At 58.8% G+C, this 21078-nt stretch overlaps 1 protein-coding gene across 2 annotated transcripts in view; it reads left to right on the top strand.

Moving 5' to 3' along the window:
• The window catches only part of Elfn2 (extracellular leucine rich repeat and fibronectin type III domain containing 2), a 49747-nt gene that overhangs the window by 20245 nt on the left and 8424 nt on the right, over positions 1-21078 (top strand). Inside the window, exon 1 of one of the 2 annotated variants that reach the window (XM_076556256.1) lies at positions 17719-18717. The exons of the other annotated variant lie outside the window; for it this stretch is intronic. The gene's annotated coding sequence lies outside the window, so the exon portion shown is untranslated. Of the gene's footprint in view, positions 1-17718; positions 18718-21078 lie in introns of those variants that run through there. 2 annotated transcript variants of the gene reach the window in all.

Below are 21078 nucleotides of genomic sequence, written 5' to 3'. Positions count from 1 at the left end.
GGTGACACCCTCTCTGACCCTAGGATGGACAATGTCCACAAGCGACCCTCAAGAGGGCTTCCCTTAGCAGGGGGTATCTGCCCACCCTGCAGATGGAGAGACTGAGGCTCAGGTATCTCAGCCCTGGGACCGCAGCCTTTGCCACTCTGTCCTGTGCTCTCTTTGGTGTACGCACGTGTGCACACACGTGGTGGTGGTGGTGGTGGTGAGGTTCTGGCTGCTGTCTTCACGAGGCCATGTTTGGGCTGGATTGCCGAGACTCCTCCGGGAAAGGACAGTGGAGGCTGCCTCTGGGGGCCCAGCCTGCCTATGCTGTGGTTGGTGGGGATGCTATGTGAGAACCTGGGGGAGCGCCACAGGCCCCCATCGGCCCTTGGGACCACAGCCTCCCAGCTTCTCTCGCTTCTCTCTCCTTCTCTTCAAAACAAACACCCGCCAGCCCAAACCGCCCATCCAGCCAAGGCACAGATGGAGCCCAAGTTGGAATTAATTAGTCCTGTTGCCAAGGCGACGGGGACCTGGACTGGGATCCAGTTTTCTTCCTGGGCCCGCCCCTCCCTCCTCACCCCCCCCCCCCACAGACCCTTCTCATGTTTCTGCCCCTTGTGGCTCTGGCTCACCCCTGCAGTAGCTGGGGTGGCCTAGGGACCTCTTTCGAAGTCATGGAGGCAATGATGAGGGTGTCTGTGAGCGGGCTTGGAGTCCCTGCTTGGATACTCTTGGCTTGGTGGGACCTTGGGCAAATTTACCGACAGCTGTCAGCCACATTTGGTTTGGTGGGGGATCTATGAATGGAGAGGCGAACCTGCCTGGGGTGTCAAGTGTCAGGGCACTGAGGGATGGAGGGGGTAGCGGAAGTGACATAAGCCTGAGGTGTCCCGGGATACAGTAGGTTCCACAGTGACACCCAGGCAGTGGGCCATGATGGGTCCCTCTAAGCAGCTAGCATCTCCGTGATCTGTGACAGTTCTGGGATGCCCTCATCCCTACCCATAGGCTTGTCCTGACCTTGCTACTTCTCCAGGAACCCACCTCTTTTCTCTTTCCTTCCTCTCCCCCGGAGCCTCACTGGATTCTGGTCATCAAGCTGTGTTCTTCATCTCTGCCCAGGGGTGTGTCTGGCTCTGGTTCTCCCTCCGGGGAAGACGTTTGACTTCTTGACACATGGTATACCACTGGTCACCTTGCAGGGTCGCAATGAACCACCCAGCCCTGACCTTAGTCCCTAGTAGAGACACTGGATATTTCTTTTCTTTCTCTTTCTTCTTTTCTTTCCCTTCCTTCCTTCCTTCTCTCTCTGTCTTTCCTTTCTTTTTTCTTTTTTTCTTTCTTTTTTTTTTTTTTTGAGACAGGGTTTCTCTGTGTAGTTTTGGTGCCTGTCCTGGATCTCGCTCTGTAGGCCAGGCTGGCCTCGAACTCACAGAGATCCTCGTGGCTCTGCCTCCCGAGTGCTGGGTGGGGTTAAAGGCATGCGCCACCATGACTGCCCAGCTGACATTGACTATTTCTTATGCTTAGCCAAGGGGTGGGTACTCCATGAGAGGGGTCCTGGCCCGGGAGGAGAGCTGTGAGACAAGTGATTGTCCTGAAAGGGTCTGGATGCTGTGCCCTACCTCTTGCTGGAAGGTGCTGGTTTGAAGTACATAGGCAGGGTTTTGAGGGCCAGGCTCCTGGGGCTTCTCAGTGACTCCGTGACAATCTGCTGCCTGGACCTGTAGCTTCTCCTGAGGGCTGGGATTTGGAGGAGGGTGTTGTAGTGACTGAAACAGACCCGGACTGTGAGGTTCAGTTTTGGTCCACGGAGGCAGGCACTGTAGACGGTTACTGCCTTGGGCTGTTTGTGGAAGTGCACTCAGCGCCGAGGACATGGGGACTCCAAGGAGAAGGGGCCACCTTTACCCCCTGCTCTTATCTTCTAAGTGCCCAGGGCTGGGCTGGGCACACAGGAGTGCCACCTTGAGTTGGCAGTACCAGCCTCTGCTTAGCCACCCTCCTGGCCCCAAATGCTCCAAGCTGCTGGAGGCTGCAGACCGCATCCTTGTTGCCTGCCCAGCTCCTCTGGGTACAGGGCGGCACCTCTCCACCTGGCGGGGGGGGGGGGGGGGGGGCGGGGGGCCAGGGAGAAAATGGGCCAGGTCTGGTGACCACACTCTCCCTCGGTCCCCTCCCTTGGGACCCGTGGGTTGGTTACCGCCACCCTTCCTGAGCCTGCTTTCCTCATCCTTCAGCTGGGGTTTCCAGTGGTTTTTGGTTTTGCTTTTCTGACTTGAAGCTCCTTACGTAGCCTTGAACTTTTGGAAGTTCTTTTCTGCCTCAGCTTCCTGAGTGCTGGGACCATGGGATCAGGCTACCAAGTTCAGCTGTTAGCTTGCCTTCTGTGGCAACCAAATTACCAAGATGCACACACACACACACACACACACACACACACACACACACACACACACACCACCCTCCCTTCCTCCCTCCCCTCCCTCCCTCCCTCCCTCCCTCCCTCCCCCCTCCCTCCCTCCCCCTCCTTCCTTCCTCCCTCCCCCTCCCCCCCTCCCTCCCCCCTCCCTTCCCCTCCCTCCCTTCCTCCCTCCCCCTCCCTCCCTTCCTCCCTCCCCCTCCCCTCCCTCCCCCTCCCTCATCCCCCCTCCCTCCCTCCCCCCTCCTCCCTCCCTCCCTCCTCCCTCCCCCCTCCCCTCCCCCTCCCCCTCCCTTTGTCCCTTCTCTCTCTGGCAGTCTTACACCATGGCCCAGGCTGGCCTCAAACTTTGTCAATCCTCCTGCCTCAGCATCTGGAGTGCTGATGTTCATTACAAGTGTGGGTCACCCTGATGATCTTTTAATTTTTCTCCCCCTAAAGTAGAGGTTTCATGTAGCCCAGGCTGACCTTGAACTTGCTATGTACCCGATGCCAGCCTTGAACTCCTGATCCTCCTGTTTCTACACCTATGCTCTGGGATTACATGCATTACAGCCGCTGGGCCTGGCTCTGGAAAAGCTTTTGAGATGGTCAGTGAGTGACGAATTCTGCTGTGCATAGGGGCTGCGCCATGTAGAACTGCCCATGGGGTCTGAGTCAGGCAGTAGGGTGTGGTGGGGCTTGCGGCCAGCTCCAGCGGTCAGCCAGCTCTGCCCGATGGCGTGGAAGCTGGAGTTTAAATCCACAGAGCTAGCCAACACAGCCAAACTGCGTGCTGGGCTGTGTTTGGAGCGGCCAGCCTGCCTGCCCCAGAAGGCGAACTCCACAAATGGATTAACTGGGGGAGGTATTTAGCCCTCCTTTACATAATAACAAGGGCTAACATTTATCGAGGGCTTGCTCTGTGCCAGGAGACTACTAAGCACTTTACTGGGATTATCTGCCTTGATCCTCACACCCACCCTGAGGCGGGCTGGGTGCAATCACTGTTCTTACTTTGTCGCGGAGGCAATTATACCACAGAGAGGTTAAGTCTGGGGCCTGAGGTCACACAGCATCAGGGAGGTAGCAGCACCTGCCCCTGGGCCTTCTGATTTCCTGTGTGTGTGTGTGTGTGTGTGTGTGTGTGTGTGTGTGTGTGTGTGTGTGTGTTGGGGGCTCTTCCCTGTGCCCTCCCAGGACAGGGGGTGGGGAGGGAATGGTAGACCCACTTGGCAGGCAAACACCGGAGTCTGCAGCTTTTCATGTCTCTCACCGTCGCTCGCTCGCTCGCGGATGGATGCTGGGGGAGGGAGGGAGGAAACACAAAATTAAACAAACCCAGGGTGTCGTGGGGCTGAGGAAGAATATCTCAATGTTTATGAGCCTGTTAACATTTGGGAAGTTAAGGATGCAGAAACCCATACCCCTCGTTTGCATGTGTTACGGGGAGGGCTGAGGTGGCCTCTGCCCGGTGACACAGAAATACCCTCCCTGTGCCTCTGGGTGAGGCTGGCCTTGGCTCCTGCCCAGTCCTGGCTTGCGGTGGCTGATTCCAGGTGAGTCTGTGACCCGGCTGTGGCCATGGCTCCCGAGTGCCTGCTGGGTTCCGGTCTCCCTCACTGTGGCTGGGCCTCCTCTTGCTCTGCTGGCTTCTGGGAGCCTCTGGCTTCAATGCCATCGGCAGTGACTGGGCCCTTAGATCAGAGAGAGTGTGTTCTAGCAACCACCATCCGCCACTTCAGAGACCCCGGGACGTATAGGAAAGCCTATAGACCACCAGCTTTGCTGCCCGAGAGCGAGAGGCTCTGAGGCCGGTTGCTTCCGACCTCTGAGACTCAGTTCCCTCGTTTTTTTCCAGTGGAGGCAGTGACAGTCCCACCTCCTAGCTCCGTGAAGAACGTCAGGCAGCCACGCCCCCCTTTGCTGGGTGAGTCATGTCTTCTCAACTCCTTGTCTTCCCTGAGCTGGAGAAGGAGGTGATCCTTGCTCTGGAGTCTCGTCCTGGCCTGGTCTAGGACGCTGTCCTGAAGCCCGAAGCCCCATAGCCCCGTCCCCACGCACCATGTCTCACAGACAAACGTCTGGTCTCCTGCGGGTCTCCCCAGAAGCCGTGAGCTTCCTCAGGGCGGTGCCATGCCCGTCTGCTCTCTACGGGTCCCTCACTCCTGCCCCTGGGCATGGACTAGGGCCTGGAGGAGCAGAATGAAGGTCACGAATGACTTACCGTGGTGGCTTTCGCTTTGGGAACCGGAAGTCCCTTGCAAGTATGGCGATTTGTGAGTTGAGAGTGATTCTGGCTTAGCAAGCCTCACTGCATCTCCCCAAGACAGGAAGAAGAAAGGCAGGGGCCGGGAGCCATGGTGACAGGCCTCGAGACGGGCAGGGTGCGGGAGCTTGTGGTTTGGAAGCCGATCCTCACTGCTGTCTGCTCTGGTTAGGTGTGGGGCTCATGGGAAGAGTGGGTATTCTTTCTTCCAGGGGTAGCCCCAGAGGATCGGGACACTGGGCCACTTTGGGGAGACGTGACAGGCCTGTGGGCCCCAGTTTCCCATCTGTGGAATAGATAGCTACTCAGAGAGTCTCTCCTTGTGTCTCTGGGCTGTGGGCAGCTCACACTTCGTCACCAGGGACCTGCTCAGAGGCCCTGGCCTGTCCAGGTGGTTCAGTCCCAGGAGCCCAGGTCTCTAGGGAGGGAGAAGGCAGATGCACTTGTCCCCAGGTGTGGGTGGGATCTGTGCCAGCCAACCATGGACCTGCCTCTGGGTTTCCACATGGGGGCTCTCTGGGGTTAGGTCAAGGCTGCTGCTGGCCAGGGAGGCTAATGACCCACCTCTCTTCCCATCACTGCCCCCCCCCCCCCCCGCCCGCCGCCCTTCCATGTGGTCTGTCAGGGACCTGCTGGGTTTTGCCCTTGTTCCCAGGGTCTAGCTTTCGTAGGCAGGGAGGCAATCCTGGTTAGAAGTTAACCAGTCTGTTATCAGTGGCTTGCTCTGATCACTTGGAGGAGCACCTCTCTGCCTCAGTTTCCCTCTCTTTACCTTGGGGCTTCTTTGAGGTTTCAGTGGTGTCTTTAAACCCTTATATTTCTGCTTCACTGAGGAAGGCCTTGCGGGGTGGCTGGGACCAGGGAGAGAGGTGAGGTAATGAGTCTAGGTAGATGTGCGTTTTCATTTTAACCACCGGGAGTCAGGAGCTCTGAGGACAGGGCAGGAGCTCAGGTGTGTGACTCTGAGGGCTCACGGGGATGGAAGAAGTGATGGCTAAGAGGGTCACTGTAGCTGGGTGGTGGTGGCGCACGCCTTTAATCCCAGCACTTGGGAGGCAGAGACAGGCGGATCTCTGTGAGTTCGAGGCCAGCCTGGACTACCAAGTGAGTCCCAGGAAAGGCGCAAAGCTACACAGAGAAACCCTGTCTCGAAAAACCAAAAAAAAAAAAAAAAAAAAAGAGGGTCACTGTAGACTGAGCAGCCCCCTCAAAGCTGGGGCAGCATGGGAGAGGCAGCTCTGGGGCCCTATATGGAAGAAGATCGTGCAGGGAGCTGGGTCCAGAGGCCGAAAGACACAGCCTCTGAGACCAGGATTCCCAAGGCCAAGGAGGAGGGCAGACTCAGAGACCAAGCCTTCTGGGATGACTGGTGCCTGCCGGGCTGGAGGACTTCCTGTAGGAGGCGGCTTGGAGTCCCTGGTGGGAAACAGCAGTTGCCAGCACGATGGGCTGTGGGAATCTCTGGGTAGGCCAAGAGGTGTGAGCAGGCGCTAGCGTTAGACAGCAAGATGTTTACAAGGCAGCACCGGGGGAGACCTGGAGGGGAGCACGAGGAAGGCCCCGAGGAAAAGCCAGGATTCGGTGTCTTCTAGCCGTAGGGAACATGTTGGGCATGCGAGAGCTGTGGTGTACGTGTGGCATTTCGGAACCAAACACCAATGCGGAAAGCAGGGGGGAAGAGGAGAGGGATGGAAAGGGGGCTGGAAGCCATTCTGGAGAGTTCCAGAGTGAAGGAGAGTGGTCGGGAGGGGCAGGGTCAAGAAAGGGGTCCAAACAAGGGCCAGATCCAGAGGGCCCAGCACGGGCAAGGGGGGGATGGTGTACATGTATGTATAGGTGAGCACAAGTGTATGTGGCATACATGTTCATATGCACGACATGTATGTGTACATGGGTGTGCATATGTATGTGCACGGCACACACAGGCTTGCATGTATATGTTGGCGCGGCACGTGTGCATGCACAACGTGGCACATAAGCATATGTGTGTGGTGGGAGGCAGTTTGTGCCGAGAGGATGTAGTTCATCCAGGTTCCAGCCACGGGGGCCTTGTCAAATCCCCGGGGAGCTGGGGAGGTGCCAGGTGGCTGAGTGGGGGGATAGGCTGAGGTTGGCGGTCAGGAGGGGGCTTCTTGGGGCAGCTGCTGCGGCAGTCCGTGGGGCTGTTAGGTGGCGGCACACAGGGCGGGGAGGGTGGGTCGGATCCAGGGTGAGGGCTTGCTCTCCGGGTGGAAGGGGAGGCAGCAGTCTGGGGCTGCTGCTGCTGCTGCTGCTGCTGCTGCTGCTGCTGCTGCTGCTGCTGCTGGTTGGACAGACTCACGTGCAGAAACAGCTGGACTAGAAGCCGAGCAGCCCAGCTGCCTTTGAAGGGTGAAAGCCAAGGGCAGAGCCAGAGGGAACCTGTAGCGCGAGGTCATTGTGCAAGGCCTGAGGTTGCCATGCAGGGCACTGCACGGGCTAACAGGTCTGGTGCCCTAGTTTACGGCTGCAGGGCTCTGAGCAGGCTTTTGTGAGGAGGACCCTGAAAGGGCCCGATTCACGAGGTGCTCAGCAGTGTGTGCTGCTCTGATTTCATCTTAACGTTGTGTCCCTAGAGACCCACGAGGAAGCCGGCCCAGAGAAGCTGCCCAGGCTGCCCAAGGTCACGCAGCTGGGGGTTTCGGAGCGAGAGTGTGGGTCCAGGTTGCAGGTGCCTGCTTGCTGTCCTTGCCTCGGAGTCTATGGCTCCCTGGATGCAATCCGGTGTTCTTTCCCTCTTCTGTTCAGAGGTCCTGGTGCTTCTCAGGAGCAGATGCAGGCAGGGGTTAGCTCCGGGACAGCTGCCTGCCTGGCCGTCGGAGCCTCTGCCTGCCCGCGTGTGAGTGGGGGCCCACGGACGAGAGGACAGCTGTGTCAGCTGCATATTGCAGATGAAGCTCATCTCAGGAGCTCTCTCCACGTCCTTCTCTTTTCCCTGTCCCTTGGCACCCACCTGGCCTGACCGTCCGTCCTGAGCAGGTCCAAGCCGGGCTGGCACGTGATCGGCATGCTGGTCAAGGCCCTAGAGTTGCGATAATAACCACATGGAGCCTGTTGTGGGGTGCAGCAGTGAGAACACCCACTGGGCTGAGGGTAGGTCTGGTGGGGACCTGCCGGAGAGGGCACGTGGTCCTTTTGCTTTCTCACTTTCCTCTCCGGGGTTCCTTCTCTGTGTCGGCTTCATGCTGTGACCCAGAGTCACACCCATACTGCCCTGGCCCTCTAGAGGGGAAACCGTGGGCCTTGGGTGCTGAGCTGCCAAGTGCGGGACAATTCGGTAGAGAACCCTGGGCTGGGGAAAACACATCCTGGAGGCGGTGACGGGGCCGGTCCTGGGGAGGTTCACAGCAGAGGTTGGAGGAAGACATAGGCTCTTATCACAGATGCTTTTTTTTATCACTTCAAGGAGCGAGGGTCCATCCCCAGGACTGCAGAACCCCCAGTTGATTTTGAGGGGCACAGGCAGCCCCAGAGCAGCCTTCTGGAAGGCTCTGTCTTGCAGGCAGTGTCGAGAGGTTTCAGGTGGAGAGCAAGGGGCTGGACCGTGAGGTGGGGTCTCATCACCCTGTGGGAGAGGCAGCGTTGTTGATAAAGCTAAGCAGATGGCGGGCGATGGTGACCTTGACATGTGGTGCTTGAGGAGGAGAAGCCGCGTGGGGCCTGTTGAGCTGGAAGCATGTGTGGACAGCCTACGGTGGCACCTAGCAAGCCGATGCCTGAAGTGCCAGCACCCCGGGGCAGTGGTTCTCAACCTGTGGGTCGCGACCTCTTCCGGGGAGGGAGGGGTCACATATCAGATGTTTGAGTTACGATTCATAGCTGTGGCGAAATTACAGTTATGGAGTAGCGGTGGAAATAATTTTGTGGTTGGGGATCACCACAACGTGAGGAACTGTATTAAAGGGTCGCAGCGATAGGAAGGCTGAGAACCACTGGGCTAGGAGAATGGCACATGTCGGACCATGGAGAGGAGGGGGCAGAGGATGTCACCCTGATGAGGGCCCGGGGAACCTGCAGCAGTCAATGAGTCTGGATAGAAGGGGCACTCTAGAAGGCGATGGGGTGAGCTGAGGCCTTGGTCCAGGCCATCGCCTTCTTTGGCTTCCGTTTTCCCTCCCTCAGGGCTGGGGCCACCGATGGCTCTGACCTTCACTGAGGAGGTTCCTCAGAAGGTCTGAAGATGGCTGCTGCCTGATCACGGACCTGGGGACGTGAGCACTGACGGTTGGCGTTGGCCGCTGCATTTACTGAGCACCTACTGTATATCTGCCTTGTGCTGGGGGCTGGGGAACTGCAGCAGAGGTCCCCCACCCCTGCGGTGCCCACAGCGGGTGTACGACACAGATGCACCCAGAGAGCCACGAGGGCCGCATGGCTTTCCGCAAGCCCAGTCTGAAAATGTGGCTTTTCCTAAGAGGAGTTGGGAGCTAGTTGCTTTACAAAGTAACTTCCAGGAAGGTTATCTTTAGACTCCAAAGCTTGGGCGGGGTTTGTGAGGGTTTTGGTTTGCCTGGGCCTCATGGGTGTCCCACGCTCCTGTCTCCTTGTCCTCCCTTCTGTTTGTCCGTGTCCTAGGCCAGGCAGCTGCTGAGCTTGGCAGGTGCTGTGATGTATGGATGGTCTGCTTGGCAGAGCGCAGGTCCCCTGAGGTGCCTGGCTTCCCAGACTCACGGGCTTCCGCCTGACTTTTTAGCCTCCTGGTGGCCCTGTGGTGCCGGGCCTGTGCCCTGCCTGCCCCATAAGCTCCTGGTCGCTGGTCCCCTAGGACTCCCGTCCCTTGGCGATGGCCTGAAGGCTCCCGCCATTTCTTTTCTGCGTCTTTGTCGCTCAGGGTCTGTGGCTGTGGGAGGAGAAGGCTGTCTTGCCCCGCACTTACAGAGGATAAAGGAAGCTGATGTCTGCTGAGGGAGGGCCATGCTCAGGTCTCTGCTGCTGGATGCTTCACACACCACCACCACCACCACCACCACCACCACCACCACCACCACCACCACCACCACCACCACCAAGCACACCAGCAACCTGAGCAGAGCTGGTGGGCAGAGGTCCAGCTCGGCGAATCTCATTCCTGTTCCTGTTCCTAGCTGTGTGTCGTTGGGCAAGTGGCTTCACTGCTCTGGGCTTATTTCCTCATCTCTCTAATGGGTAGGGCAGCCAGGCCTACCCCTTAGGGTTCGAGTGACTGAACAATCTGGCGTGTGGTCGGGGCCTGGTTTTGATCCTGCTGTAACCAGATCCTTACAGGGCAGAGCTTGCATCCCATGGTCACTGTCCTGGACAGGCCACTTTGTCTTGGGCCTTGATCTCATCTGAGAAGTGGTCTGGTTAAGCAGGGATCTTGTTGGCAGTGGATGGTCCACTGAGTGTCCCGAGGGACCCCACAGGAAGCTTCTTTTTTTTTTTTCTTGTTTTTCGAGACAGGGTTTCTCTGTGTAGTTTTGGTGCCCATCCCGGATCTCACTCTGTAGACCAGGCTGGCCTCAAGCTCACAGAGATCCACTTGGCTCTGCCTCCCAAGTGCTGGGATTAAAGGCGTGTGCCACTGCTACCTGGCCACAGGAAGCTTCTTTATGGGGTACCAGGTGCATCACTGCCTATTACCGGGGCTGTGGGTTGGGGCTGCTAGCCAAGTGACCCTACACGCCTGAGAGGAACCCATACTCAGACAAGGTGGGTAGAGTCATCCAGGGGAACAGCAGATACAGCCAGGCCCTTGGGGGTTGGGGGTAGTTCCTTCAGGATGGCTTCTGGCTTCAACCTGAGACAGCTCCTGTTGGTCTCTGAAGCCCTGATGCGTGGTCCTTGGGCAGCCCAGCAGAGGGGGAGGAGGAAGCAGGGGAGGCTAGAGGTCCTGCTGCTATCCACATAAGAGCTGCTTCCGGTTTGAACAGCGGGGCAGCAGGTGTGAGGCCCGGACAGATGTCAAGACAGATTGGAGATGAGGGATGAGGGCGAGGCCAGAGTCAGGCATGAGGATGATGATGGAGCAGAGGCACCCAGAGGTTCGGGAAGGAGCCCACGGTGATACAACCGGAGGGTGAGAGCGAAGAGCTTCAGGCTGCATCTCAGTTTGGGCAGGGATGGCGGAGGCGGGTGGGAGGGGGTGGAAGGACGAGGGCAGCTGTCCCTGCTGACGTTGGTGGCCCTCGGCCTGGAGCTGCCTGGGGAGCACAGTGGAGGCAGAGCGCGGGTTGCAGCCAGCGGGATGTGGGGCGGGGGAGACGCTGCCCGAGGCATCCCTCATGCTTCCTTCGAGGGCTCTCTGGGTAACAGGTATAATGGAGACTAATGGGATGTCTGCCGAGGGACGGGTGGACGCGCAGCTCCGGCAGGCAAGCGTGGATGTGGAAGGAGGGAGGGAGGGAGGGGGGCGCTGGACGGAGCAGGCCTGCACCGGGTGGTCTGCGGCTACCTGAGCTCACAGCCAGCTCTAGCCTTTCTGCGGAGATGACCGTGACCTCGCTGGCCTCTGTCACTCCACATCTGCCTCCCTGCCACGAAACAAAGTATATACACTGTTGCGAGGATAGGGACTGGGTGCTGGGTTTAGCACAAGCCTTGGGGCTGGGGAGGGCTCAGGAGGTGCTGGGGGTGATCATCAGTTCTGCCGTCGTCATTATTATTATTATTATGTGACAGAGCCCGCTTTGGGTGGTCTGCGGGGGGGGGGGGTCACTTCATTTCTCGAGGACAAGGAATGAGTGTGTCCAAACCGACAGAGCAGGGACAAATTGTAGGGCAACCCCACCTTGATAGAGCTGGCCGGCGGAGACTGACCTCTGTCTGATTTTACCAGGTCAACATGTGGGAAGCCCAGAGAGGGTAAGGGTTTCGTTCAAGGTCACACAGCAGCTGGTGATGGGAACCGACCTGTTGGCTTGGGGCGGGGAGGGGAGAGACAGGGGGGGTCTGGGTGCTTTGTCCCCCTCCTTTGTGAAGAAGAGATGCGATCGTTTATCAGGGGACTTTAATAATGAATGAAGTCGAAGTGTCTGTAATGCAGGCAGCAGGCCCAAGGTAATAAAGGACCCTGTATTAATTCAGAAGTTAATGAATATGCAGGTGTGTCTGAATGATTAATGGGGCTCCCAAAGGCCTTGGAGAGGAGGTGTTGAGCTGTTGCTGGTGGAAACATGAATATTGCATACATCTGGGAAGCTGTATAGACTGGGAGCAGGTGGGCATGAACGAACTGGGGGGACTACAGTGGCCAGAGCCCTGGAGATGCCCAGGCAGGTCCTCCAGATCATGACCAAGCAGTCTCACGTTCTTGCATAGTTGTCTTGAGCAAGTTAGTTAACTTTTGGGGGGCCTCCGTGCCCTCGGAGCAGGAGGTGACAGACAGATAAACTCGTGGCTGCCTCCCGGGACCCAGGAGAGCAAGTGTGCAAGCCTTGTGGGCTGAGGCAGACTCAGGGGGCCCAGCTGATCCAAACTGGTGCAGGATTTTGTGAGGGGAGCTAGGCGGGCACCTGTGAGGCCCTGGGTTCAAACCTGAGCGAGGGGAAGCTAGAAAAGAGAGTTGAGATGTAGATGAGAAAAGATAAGAAAAGACTGGATTATAGAAACCAGTGAAGAACAGCACTTTACAGTTTACAAGTGGGCAGGGGCCCTCCGTCTATCCTTTGCTTCTTGTAGCATCTGCATGGAGTTGAGAAGGTGCCCTGGGGGATGCCGAAACGCCTGGGCTCAGGGAGGCCTGGTGACTGTCCAGGCTGCTGGCAGTGAGGGGTAGCGAGTGAGAAGCAGGCTTGCGCTCTCATCCTGGGACTCACTCAAGAGTGCATGAAGACAGAGCCCCTAGGGGGTGGCGGTGGGGCAGGGGGTGGGGGTGGGGGGTGGGATTGCCTTTGGGCTCCTCAGCTCCTCTGCCTGTTGTGTGAGTCAGTCCGAGTTGAGATTTTCACGAGACCCTGCTCCTTCCCCATGCGTGGCTCCTAGACTCCGTAGCCATTGCTGCTCAGAACCGGGTTTATGAGTTTGTGGGCGCACTCGTCTTGATCCCAGGAGCCGTGGGCGCCGGGCCTCACGATCCCTTCTCAGCTTGGCTTGTCTTTACCCTTCCTGCCGGCCTGGTGATATCCTAAGCATTCGGGGCCTGGTGCTAGTGAAGTGCCGGGGGGCATGTCTCCTTCTCTGACCCACGTCTGGCTGTGGGCACAGCACCCTTGGGATGAGCCCGTGGTACCCTTTTCATCCTTCGGATCCAGAGGGGGCATGGCGGCCACGTTGGGCACTGTTGCATTCTGGGTTTTGCAGGGTGGTTCAGACTGTGTGTCCCGTCCCCCTCCCCCCCGTCCCCCGCTTCATTCCCAATAAAGCCCTGCCTCCTTCTCATGAAGCTAGGGTGGACCCAGAGGACAAAGAGCGCCCAGGGCTTGGCCCACCCAGGCTAGCTCTTGTGACTACCAGCTCCTGGCTGTAGAGGCTGTCGGAGCGAGCTAGCTCCAGAGCTCTGGCCGCTAGGTCTCTTCAACTCTGGCTCCACACTCCTAGGCAATGAGCGGGTCACTGCCTGGACACCTTTGGCTTCAGGGAAACCCCATTTCTCTCTCGTGCTTCCTGGGGGGCTCTGGCGTGCGCCCCGAGGCCCTCTCCCAGCCAGCCCTGCTGGGGTAGAACTCTGCTGAGCTTGGTGGTCCCTGTCCTGATACAGCTTGCTGTGACATCCACGGAAACCAAGGCCCAGAAGGAAGGCACTATGGGGCGGGGCTGGGGTTGGGGCCCTGCGGGCTGTGTATTTATAGACCCCACAGATCTATATTAGCTCTGGGCCTGCTCGGGCTTTGGTAGCCCGGGATCTGAGGGCTGCTTTGAACCCTCTGGGGGGGCTGCTGTATCTGAGCTCATCCCCTGGGGAGAGGCGAACAGGGGTGAGGCCCCCTTCTCACCTTCCCCTTCTGTGGCTGGGGGTTCCTGCTGGGCACTTGGCTTGCACAGTCTTTCGCTGCTTGGGCTGGACTGGGGCCACCCTCGGCGGGGTGGGGGTGGGGTTGGTATCTTCATCTGAGGATTGTCGTGCCTTGCTCCTTCTAGCTCTGCGGGGGGGGGGGGGCGGGGCGGGGGGAGGGGAGACTGCCTAATACACCATGGGATCCAGGGCAGCCCTGACCCTGGCCCAAGCCTCAGTCCTCGCAGCTGTAGGATGGGCATGATTCCCAGGCAGTTCCCAGACATCAGGTGCCCAGCAGTCACAGCTCCTAAGCTGGAGGCCACTACTGTGCATGCCTCCCGCGCATCTCTTGCAGGCCTTGTCACTGTCACGTGCTTGGAGGAACCAAAGTGTCGCCTCTGGATGGAACCTGTGAGAACCTAGGGGCAGCATGACTTGAATTCAGACTCACCTAAGTCTGAATGTTCCCTCTACCCAGGCCCCTCTCCAGGGCCCGCGGGGTCCTTGGTGTGTGTGTGTGTGTGGGAGGGGTGACTGAACTCCTCCCCCCGACAGCGTGGTCCAGCCCCCTGGTTGCCATGGAAACAGCTCCACTAACTCTATGCTTCTCTTCCAGAGCAGAGACGACTGGCCGCCCTGAGTGCAATTCAATTCAACAGACATTTACCGAGCGCCTACTATGCGCCAGGCCTTAGGCTAGGCACTGGGGAGCCCAGAGAGGAGAGTGGGGGGCCTTTCATTCTCAGATAGTTCTGGTACCAAGAGAGAAGCCTTGTGGAGGGTTGGAGCAGCAGAGCCCGGGGTTCAAGTGCATCACAGGAGGGCTACTGTTTATCTATGCCTCAGTTTCCCCACCTGTAACATGGGAGGGCAAGGTGGGGGGAGGCTTTTCCAGGATTCCATGGACCACTGGAATGGGGGTAGAGCAGGGAGGCCATCCCTCTCCTGCAGGCTCCTCAGAGGAGGGGCAAAGTTCTGGGCCCCAGGGTGTGTTGCGGGGCCGGGGGAGGGCAGGCAGAAACGGTTTCCCAGACTCAGGAACACCATGAACAAAGACCTGGAGGACACGGTGGGGGGGTGGGGGGCGGTGAGGATGGGCATCCCAGACGCTCTGCGGGTCTAGAAAAGGACACGGTACGGTGTGAGCTCAGAGAAGATGAGGAGGTTTGAGGGCATGAGCTGTTTTGGGGCGGTGGCAGCCGTGATGGGCTGTTGAGGGAGTCAGGGACACGTCTTGGTTTTGCCTCCCCCTTCTCCTCCTCCTGTCCTTGGAACTTCCATAGACCCAGCAGCCATGTAGTTAGTGTGGCATCTGTGTTGTGCTGGGCATGCCACTGTCAGTCTTTACTGCTGCCCACCCCCCACCCCCGCCCCGGAGGTGGGTATTCGTGGGCCCAGGTCACAGGGTAGCACACCAGGCCTAGAGAGGGAGACATCTTGTCCGAGGTACGATCTGACCCCAATCCCCTATGTTCCTACTATTACCTCTCACCGAGGGGGGGTCTGTGCTCTGTGTGGCCTCTCCCATCTTGTCTATCCCAGTGTCCCGAGGGATTCCCAAGAGTCATGGCAGGAAGACACCCAGAAGCCACTAGTTAGACTGTGGGCTTGGCAGTCATCCTTAGAGACCAGCCCAGAGGGGGGCTCCTTCCTGGCTTCACGTGTGAGTAGCCTGAGGCTCGGGTCCGAGGTTAGACGCAGGGAGGGACAGCCTGGGCTAAGATCCTGACTCTTTAGTGGCAGTGGAGGCCTTGGGGATGTTGAAGCAGCCCCACCCTCACTGCTCCCAGACGGCCTCGTCAGGGAGTGCCAAGGACTCAGATCTCAGATCTGGGTTCAGATCCTGGTGTTGCCTTGCATGACTGTGTGGTGATGAGAGATCATTAGCCACTCTGAGCCTCGGTTTCTTTATTTGTTTCTGGGGGGGAGGGCTGGCTTTCCTATCCATTTAGCAGTGGTAGATATTTATTGAGCACCTACTGAGGCCTGGTGCCGGCTGGGCTGGTGGGGAGGCTCAGAATTGGGCCTTCCTTGGGGAACTGAGTCTAAGGGAAGGGCCAGTGGCGGATAGGATTCTGGTAGGGACGGAGAAGGACAAAGCCCAGGCAGGAGCTGTAGGGACTCACAAGGAGCACCCCAACCCGGTGAGGAGACTACGTTCCAGCTCCCGAAGGACCACAGGGGCTGGGCTCCGGGTGTGCTGGAATTTCCCCCGATCAGCCAGGAGCCAGGGAAGCCTTTCTATTAGGGGAAGCCATTCTCGGATGAATGTTCTAGCAAGTTCTCCCTCTGCTGGGTGGAGGAGAGATGTGATATAGGTTGGTAAACCTGGAGGCAGACCAGAGAGGATGCTGAAGGAGAAGGATCAATGGGGCTGCTGGGCAGGACATCCCTAGGCTGGGGAGCTGGAGAGAACCAGACAGGGAGTAAGGCGGGAAAGAGTGTCCTTCTAGGTGCCAGGGAGGGGACAGGAAGCTGGGACAGGGCTAGAGGGTGATGGTGGTCAGCACAAGGCCATCTCTCGGGAACCACGGAGAGGACCAAGATGTGCTCTGGGGCCGGAAGTAGGCTTAAGGGGAGCAGAGAGCTGGGATGGGACCCCGGGAAGGCTTCCGAGGAACAGGGACAGGGGAGGAAAGCCAGCCATGCGGTTCCTCAGGCTGGGAAGGCTGTGTTTCCTTCCGCCCACGGTGTTTTCCCAGAGGGAGATAGCGGATGTCAAGCCTTGGGTGGCAGGAGGGCCCTGAGGAGGCAGGGAAGGCAGGAGCCTACCCCCCAGCCCTAGGAAGGGGGAGCCTGCAGTGCATGGGAAGGTGTTTGGGAACGGAGTAAAATATTTGCATGCGTAACAGGGCTGGGCGAGGGAGAGGAAATTACCATACATCAGGATCTTGTTATTCAACCTAATTTTCAAAGGGGCACAGCTGTCGCGCTGAGATAATCCGTTAATTATAACAGCCATTGTGCTTTGGCAATGGGAGAGAAACCGAGGCTGGGTACAGGCTGAGGCTGGGGTGGGGTGGCCCCTTGAGGGCCCAGGACCTCAGAGAGGGGGCAGGGAGAGAGAGGCCGAGAGGGGTGCTGGGCTCTCGGGACTAGAGGGAAGAGCAGGGCAGGGACCGGGCTGCAGCCTCTGCACAGCCACCGTCAGCATGGAGGTGACAAGGCCAGCTGGCACTGTGCCCCTGGAGCCGGTTGCCGGAACCTTCTAGAGCAGTTAACTTTATTGAGCAGTTACTATGTGCCAGACCCTGCTTCCTCTAGCTGCTCCCTATAGCCAGGGCCCCTTCCCATCTCTCTCTCTTCTTCTTCTTCTTCTTCTTTTTTTTTTTTCCAGAAGAGGAAACACCCAGGAAGGTAGCTTTACCAGGACGACCGAGTAGGCAGTTTGGCAGAGACCCATGTGATCTGAGTATGGCTCTGAACTTCCAGGGTAGCCTGAGGGACAGGACCCACTGAGTGGGGTAGACACAGGAGCTTCCATGGTTTAAGGCATGCCATCACCGCGGTCACGGGTGGCCCTCCCCCAGTGGCATTTCCGGGGCCCTGGGTGTGGACAGAGCCTCCTTGTTCTCTGGGCTGCAGCTGCGGGGCCCCCCTGCGGCCTCCAAGGCAGCCTTCAGTCTGGCCCCCAACCCCCAGAACAACTGCCCTCGGGGCCAGGAGAGGGCGTTGCACACTATCTCTATCACCCATGCTGGTCTTTGCTACCGCTTGCTCGGAGGTAGGAAGGATACAGACAGCTCTATCCTGGGAGGAATTCTCAGCCTAGCCTGGGGTGGGGTGGGGTGGGGGTGGGGGACTTTGTAGCAGGAACCTTGGATGCCGGGGCCTGGGAGAGGCAGGTGGGAGGCAGTGAGTCATGGGACAGTACCCTGAAGTCTGGCTGCCCAGGACCCCACATAGGTTCGGTCCAAACTTGGAGTCAGACTTAGGCCCTAATGTCCATGCAACCTGGACTAGGAATTCAGCAGAGGCCAGCCGGCAGGGTAGGATGCTTATTCTGAAAATTCAGCTGGAACTCCCAGTGTGACCCAGAGATCCAGGAAGCACAGTTGGAGGGGCAGGCGAGAAGTTGGGGTTCCTCAGAGGGGCAGCAGGTACGGGACGGGGTGGGGTGGGGTGGACTCCATGAGGATTCCCCTGCTAAAAGCCAAGGAGAAGCCGGGGGAGGAGGAGTTTAAAGTCCTGGAGAATGGACGACTCCTAGCCTAGGCCTAGAAGCTGCAGACTGATGGGACCAAAGAGGCACAATCCTAGACTCATCATTGGGGACCCCAAAACGGGCAGACCCATGCTTGTCAACGTGCTAGCCTTCTGAGACCCCAGAACCAGTGCAGGGCAGGGGGGTGGTGTGGGCTGTGGATGGAGGCAAGGGCTGAGCATGTGGGCCAGGAGCAGCCTGCTGGTGGGTCTCCACGCAAGCTGGCATAACTGCCCCACCCCCCACCCCCCCCGAGTGCCCGACTTGTTTGCCTCGTAAACTTCGCTGCCCGGGGGTCAGGGCAGCGACAGTCAGGGAGGGCAGTGCCACGGCTGCCCCGTTGTCTGTGGGCGCTGCTGGGTCCCAGAAACAGGGGTGCTTTGAAGGTAAAAGCTCCCAGGCTTTCCACATTGCCAGCTAGCTAAAAACAAAAAAATTTAATTACTGTCCAGATGAAGCAGGGTCCCTTGGCATTGCATGAGTCAGAGCCTGAGGCCGAGGAGGAGAAAGCCACTGCAGAGCGGCTGGAGACTAGTCCCTTCCTGTGGATAGTAGTGATCAGAAGGGCACAAGCTCAGAGGCTAAGCTTCCCAGGAAGCCGCCAGGCCCAACTGATGCCCTTTCTGCCCATGGATCCCCCGCGACAGGCCAGGCTGCTGCAGTGGGCTGCATGCTCTGACCTGGAGCCTCTGCTTCTCTGCCCCCGAGGTCCCCTGACACCCCGCCCTGCCTGGGGATGACCCTAAGGATATTTTGGAAGGCAGGAAAACGCCCACCCTTGGGACCCTGGAAGAGGAGCAGGCAGGACCAAGAGGGTGGGCCTAGCCGGTGCCTGGTACATAGTAGGTGTTCCATAAATGTTTATTGAATGAATGAATGGAGGCCATGCAGGCAGAGGCAGCGTGCACGCAGGCACAGTGCAAGAGCGGGTCCAGTGGAGACCGGTGAGTAGCGCCCAGGGGCTGCCGCTGAGCCAAGAGGGGGAGGAGAGGCCAGGCAGGAGAGGGCAGGAGTCATAGAGGGGAAGAGACCAGGTGGGGAGAGGGGAGGCTGGAGGGGGAAGAGGTCAGGCAGAGAAAGGACAGGGTCAGGTGTGTGTGTGGGGGGGAGAGGGTATTATACAGTGGGGGCGGGGCGGGAAGGGGGAGGAGAGTCAGTACTAGACATGGGTTCCAGGGGAGGAGAGATTCTGTGAGGAGGGGGAGGAAGACAGTTCCCTGAGTAGGGGTGGGGGACTCTGCATGAGTCAGTGGTGCTAGGATGGACCTCCTTTCAGAGCCTCCTTGAGGGGGGCCCCCTAAGGGCCCCTGTGCCTGGTGTCTTAGGTTGGTTGGGGCTGGGGTGGGCAGGAGCTGGGCCAGGCCAGGTATTGGAGAACCTGCTTTTACAACACCAGGGCCGGGCCTCCCTGGCAGGCTGTGGGCAGGAGCCAGGTCCAAAGGCCTTATGGAGGTCCTTGACTTCCTGCGTGGGGGCTTAGTTGTGGTTAGTGCTGGGGTGCCTTGGGGACAGGGACGTAGAGGACCCATGAGCTGGGAAGGTGATACAGCGGGCAGAGACGGGGAGACCCATGCACGCTGCTGTTCTCTGAACCCAGGAGGAACTGAGGCCCAGAGACAAAACGCCCTGGATTGTAGGGCTTGCATGAGGAACCAGCCTGGTAGGCCTCATGACTTCAGAGCTGATGCTCTTCCATGCCAAGGCTCTGCCTATGGCAGGCCCTTCTTGGTTATGTCTCTGGCCCAGAGTTCCATGTTCATATGTGTGTGGGTCTTCTTAGGCTCTGGAGGCCCACCAAAGCTCAGAGATGGCAAGCTGGGTCTACCGCGGCAGAGCAGGTACAAGAGGAGCCCCCCGCCCCCCCCCGGCAGGGGGGTGTTGGAGGTGTGGTGCCCGAGTGTGGCTGGAGGGATGGCGTCTCCCTCACCCAGGCCCGCTCTCTCCTCCCTGCGCCATGCACAGCCATGGCGTCGCCCAGCACGGGGCAACTCATGGGTGCCGAGGCAGAGGGCAGAGGCCAGCTCCCCCGGGGACGCAGAGCAGCTGGCATGTGGGCTGAGATTAATGAGACGTGATTGAATGGGGTGGATGAAACCCAGCACCTCGGGTGAGACAGAGACAGAATGGCCCCCAGGTGTCCTGGACGTTCTGAGGGTGTCTGACAGTGTGCACATGGGGCCCGGGGCCCCGGGTGACATCTAGGACAAGGTGAGGACAACTGCCGCACGGGCAGGAAGCAGGAAGCCGAGCCTGGTGGAAGTGGCGGCTCGGACAGCATTGGTCTTGGTGCTGGGTTCCAGGTTGCCCGATGGTAGGAGTGACCTGGGGTGGCCGAACCCAGGGCAGGAAGGAGCTGGCACCACGGATCAGGGAGAGGTGGAGAGGATACAGCGGCAGGCACCCACTGAGAGTCCTGTGGCGGACGCATGCAAGCGTGGGAGGCGGTACCTGCAGAGGCCCTGGCAAGCACTCAGGCTGGCCTCCGTTCCTGGCTGTGTGACCTTGGGCAGAGGGCTATGCCTCTCTGAGTCTCTCTGTCTCTTTGTCCGGAATGAGAAGTGTGAGGGGTTATGAGGCCGGGAGGCTCAGGGCATGTCCCGCCACATCGTGAGTCCCCACTGGCAGTGAGTTCTGACCTCTGACACCTTGGCCCTGAGGAGACCCTCTTCCCGCGGCTCCGCCCCCCCATCTCTCCTGCACACGGCAGCCCCAGCATCCAGTGTGTCTGAGCCTGCCGCAAGCGTGAACAAGACAGAGCCCCGCTGTGCTGTGCCGGGTGCTGGAGGGAGGGAGTGGGCGGCAGGGGAGAGTCAGATGTCATGATTGAGCACACCGAGGGGACAAAAGCTAGGTTGGGTGACAAGGGGGTTCTCTCAGGTCTGGGGATAAAGCAGGGGTGGAGGTAGGGAGCAGTTTGGGAGAGACCTAAGGCGAAGCAGTGGGCTGTGGATGTGCTGAGGAAGTACACACCAGGCAGGATCATGTGCAAAGGTCCTGGGGTTGAGACGCACAACTGGTCTCGGCTAAGGACTTCTTGACTGATAGATAAGTTAGCCTCCTGGGGGGTTGGGGACAGCTCCTTCTGTCAGGTGGGGGTATACCAGGGTCAGAAAACCCACAAGATGGTCAGTGTGTGTGTGCGTGTGTGTGTGTGTGTGTGTGTGTGTGTGTGTGTGTGTGTGTGTCCCACTACCATGAGTCCAGCTTTCCAGTCTTGTCATCTGTCGACTGAGGCATTAGTCACACAGGATTGAGGGGAGGCGACTGGAGCCCAGGGGGCGGTGACCCTGCCTGTGTCGCGCAGC

This window comes from Peromyscus maniculatus, chromosome 20 (assembly GCF_049852395.1).
Source record: "Peromyscus maniculatus bairdii isolate BWxNUB_F1_BW_parent chromosome 20, HU_Pman_BW_mat_3.1, whole genome shotgun sequence".
Taxonomy (NCBI): Eukaryota; Metazoa; Chordata; class Mammalia; order Rodentia; family Cricetidae; genus Peromyscus; species Peromyscus maniculatus.
The sequence above is the reverse complement of the archived record's forward strand: the minus strand, read 5'-3'. Positions and strand labels throughout refer to the sequence as shown.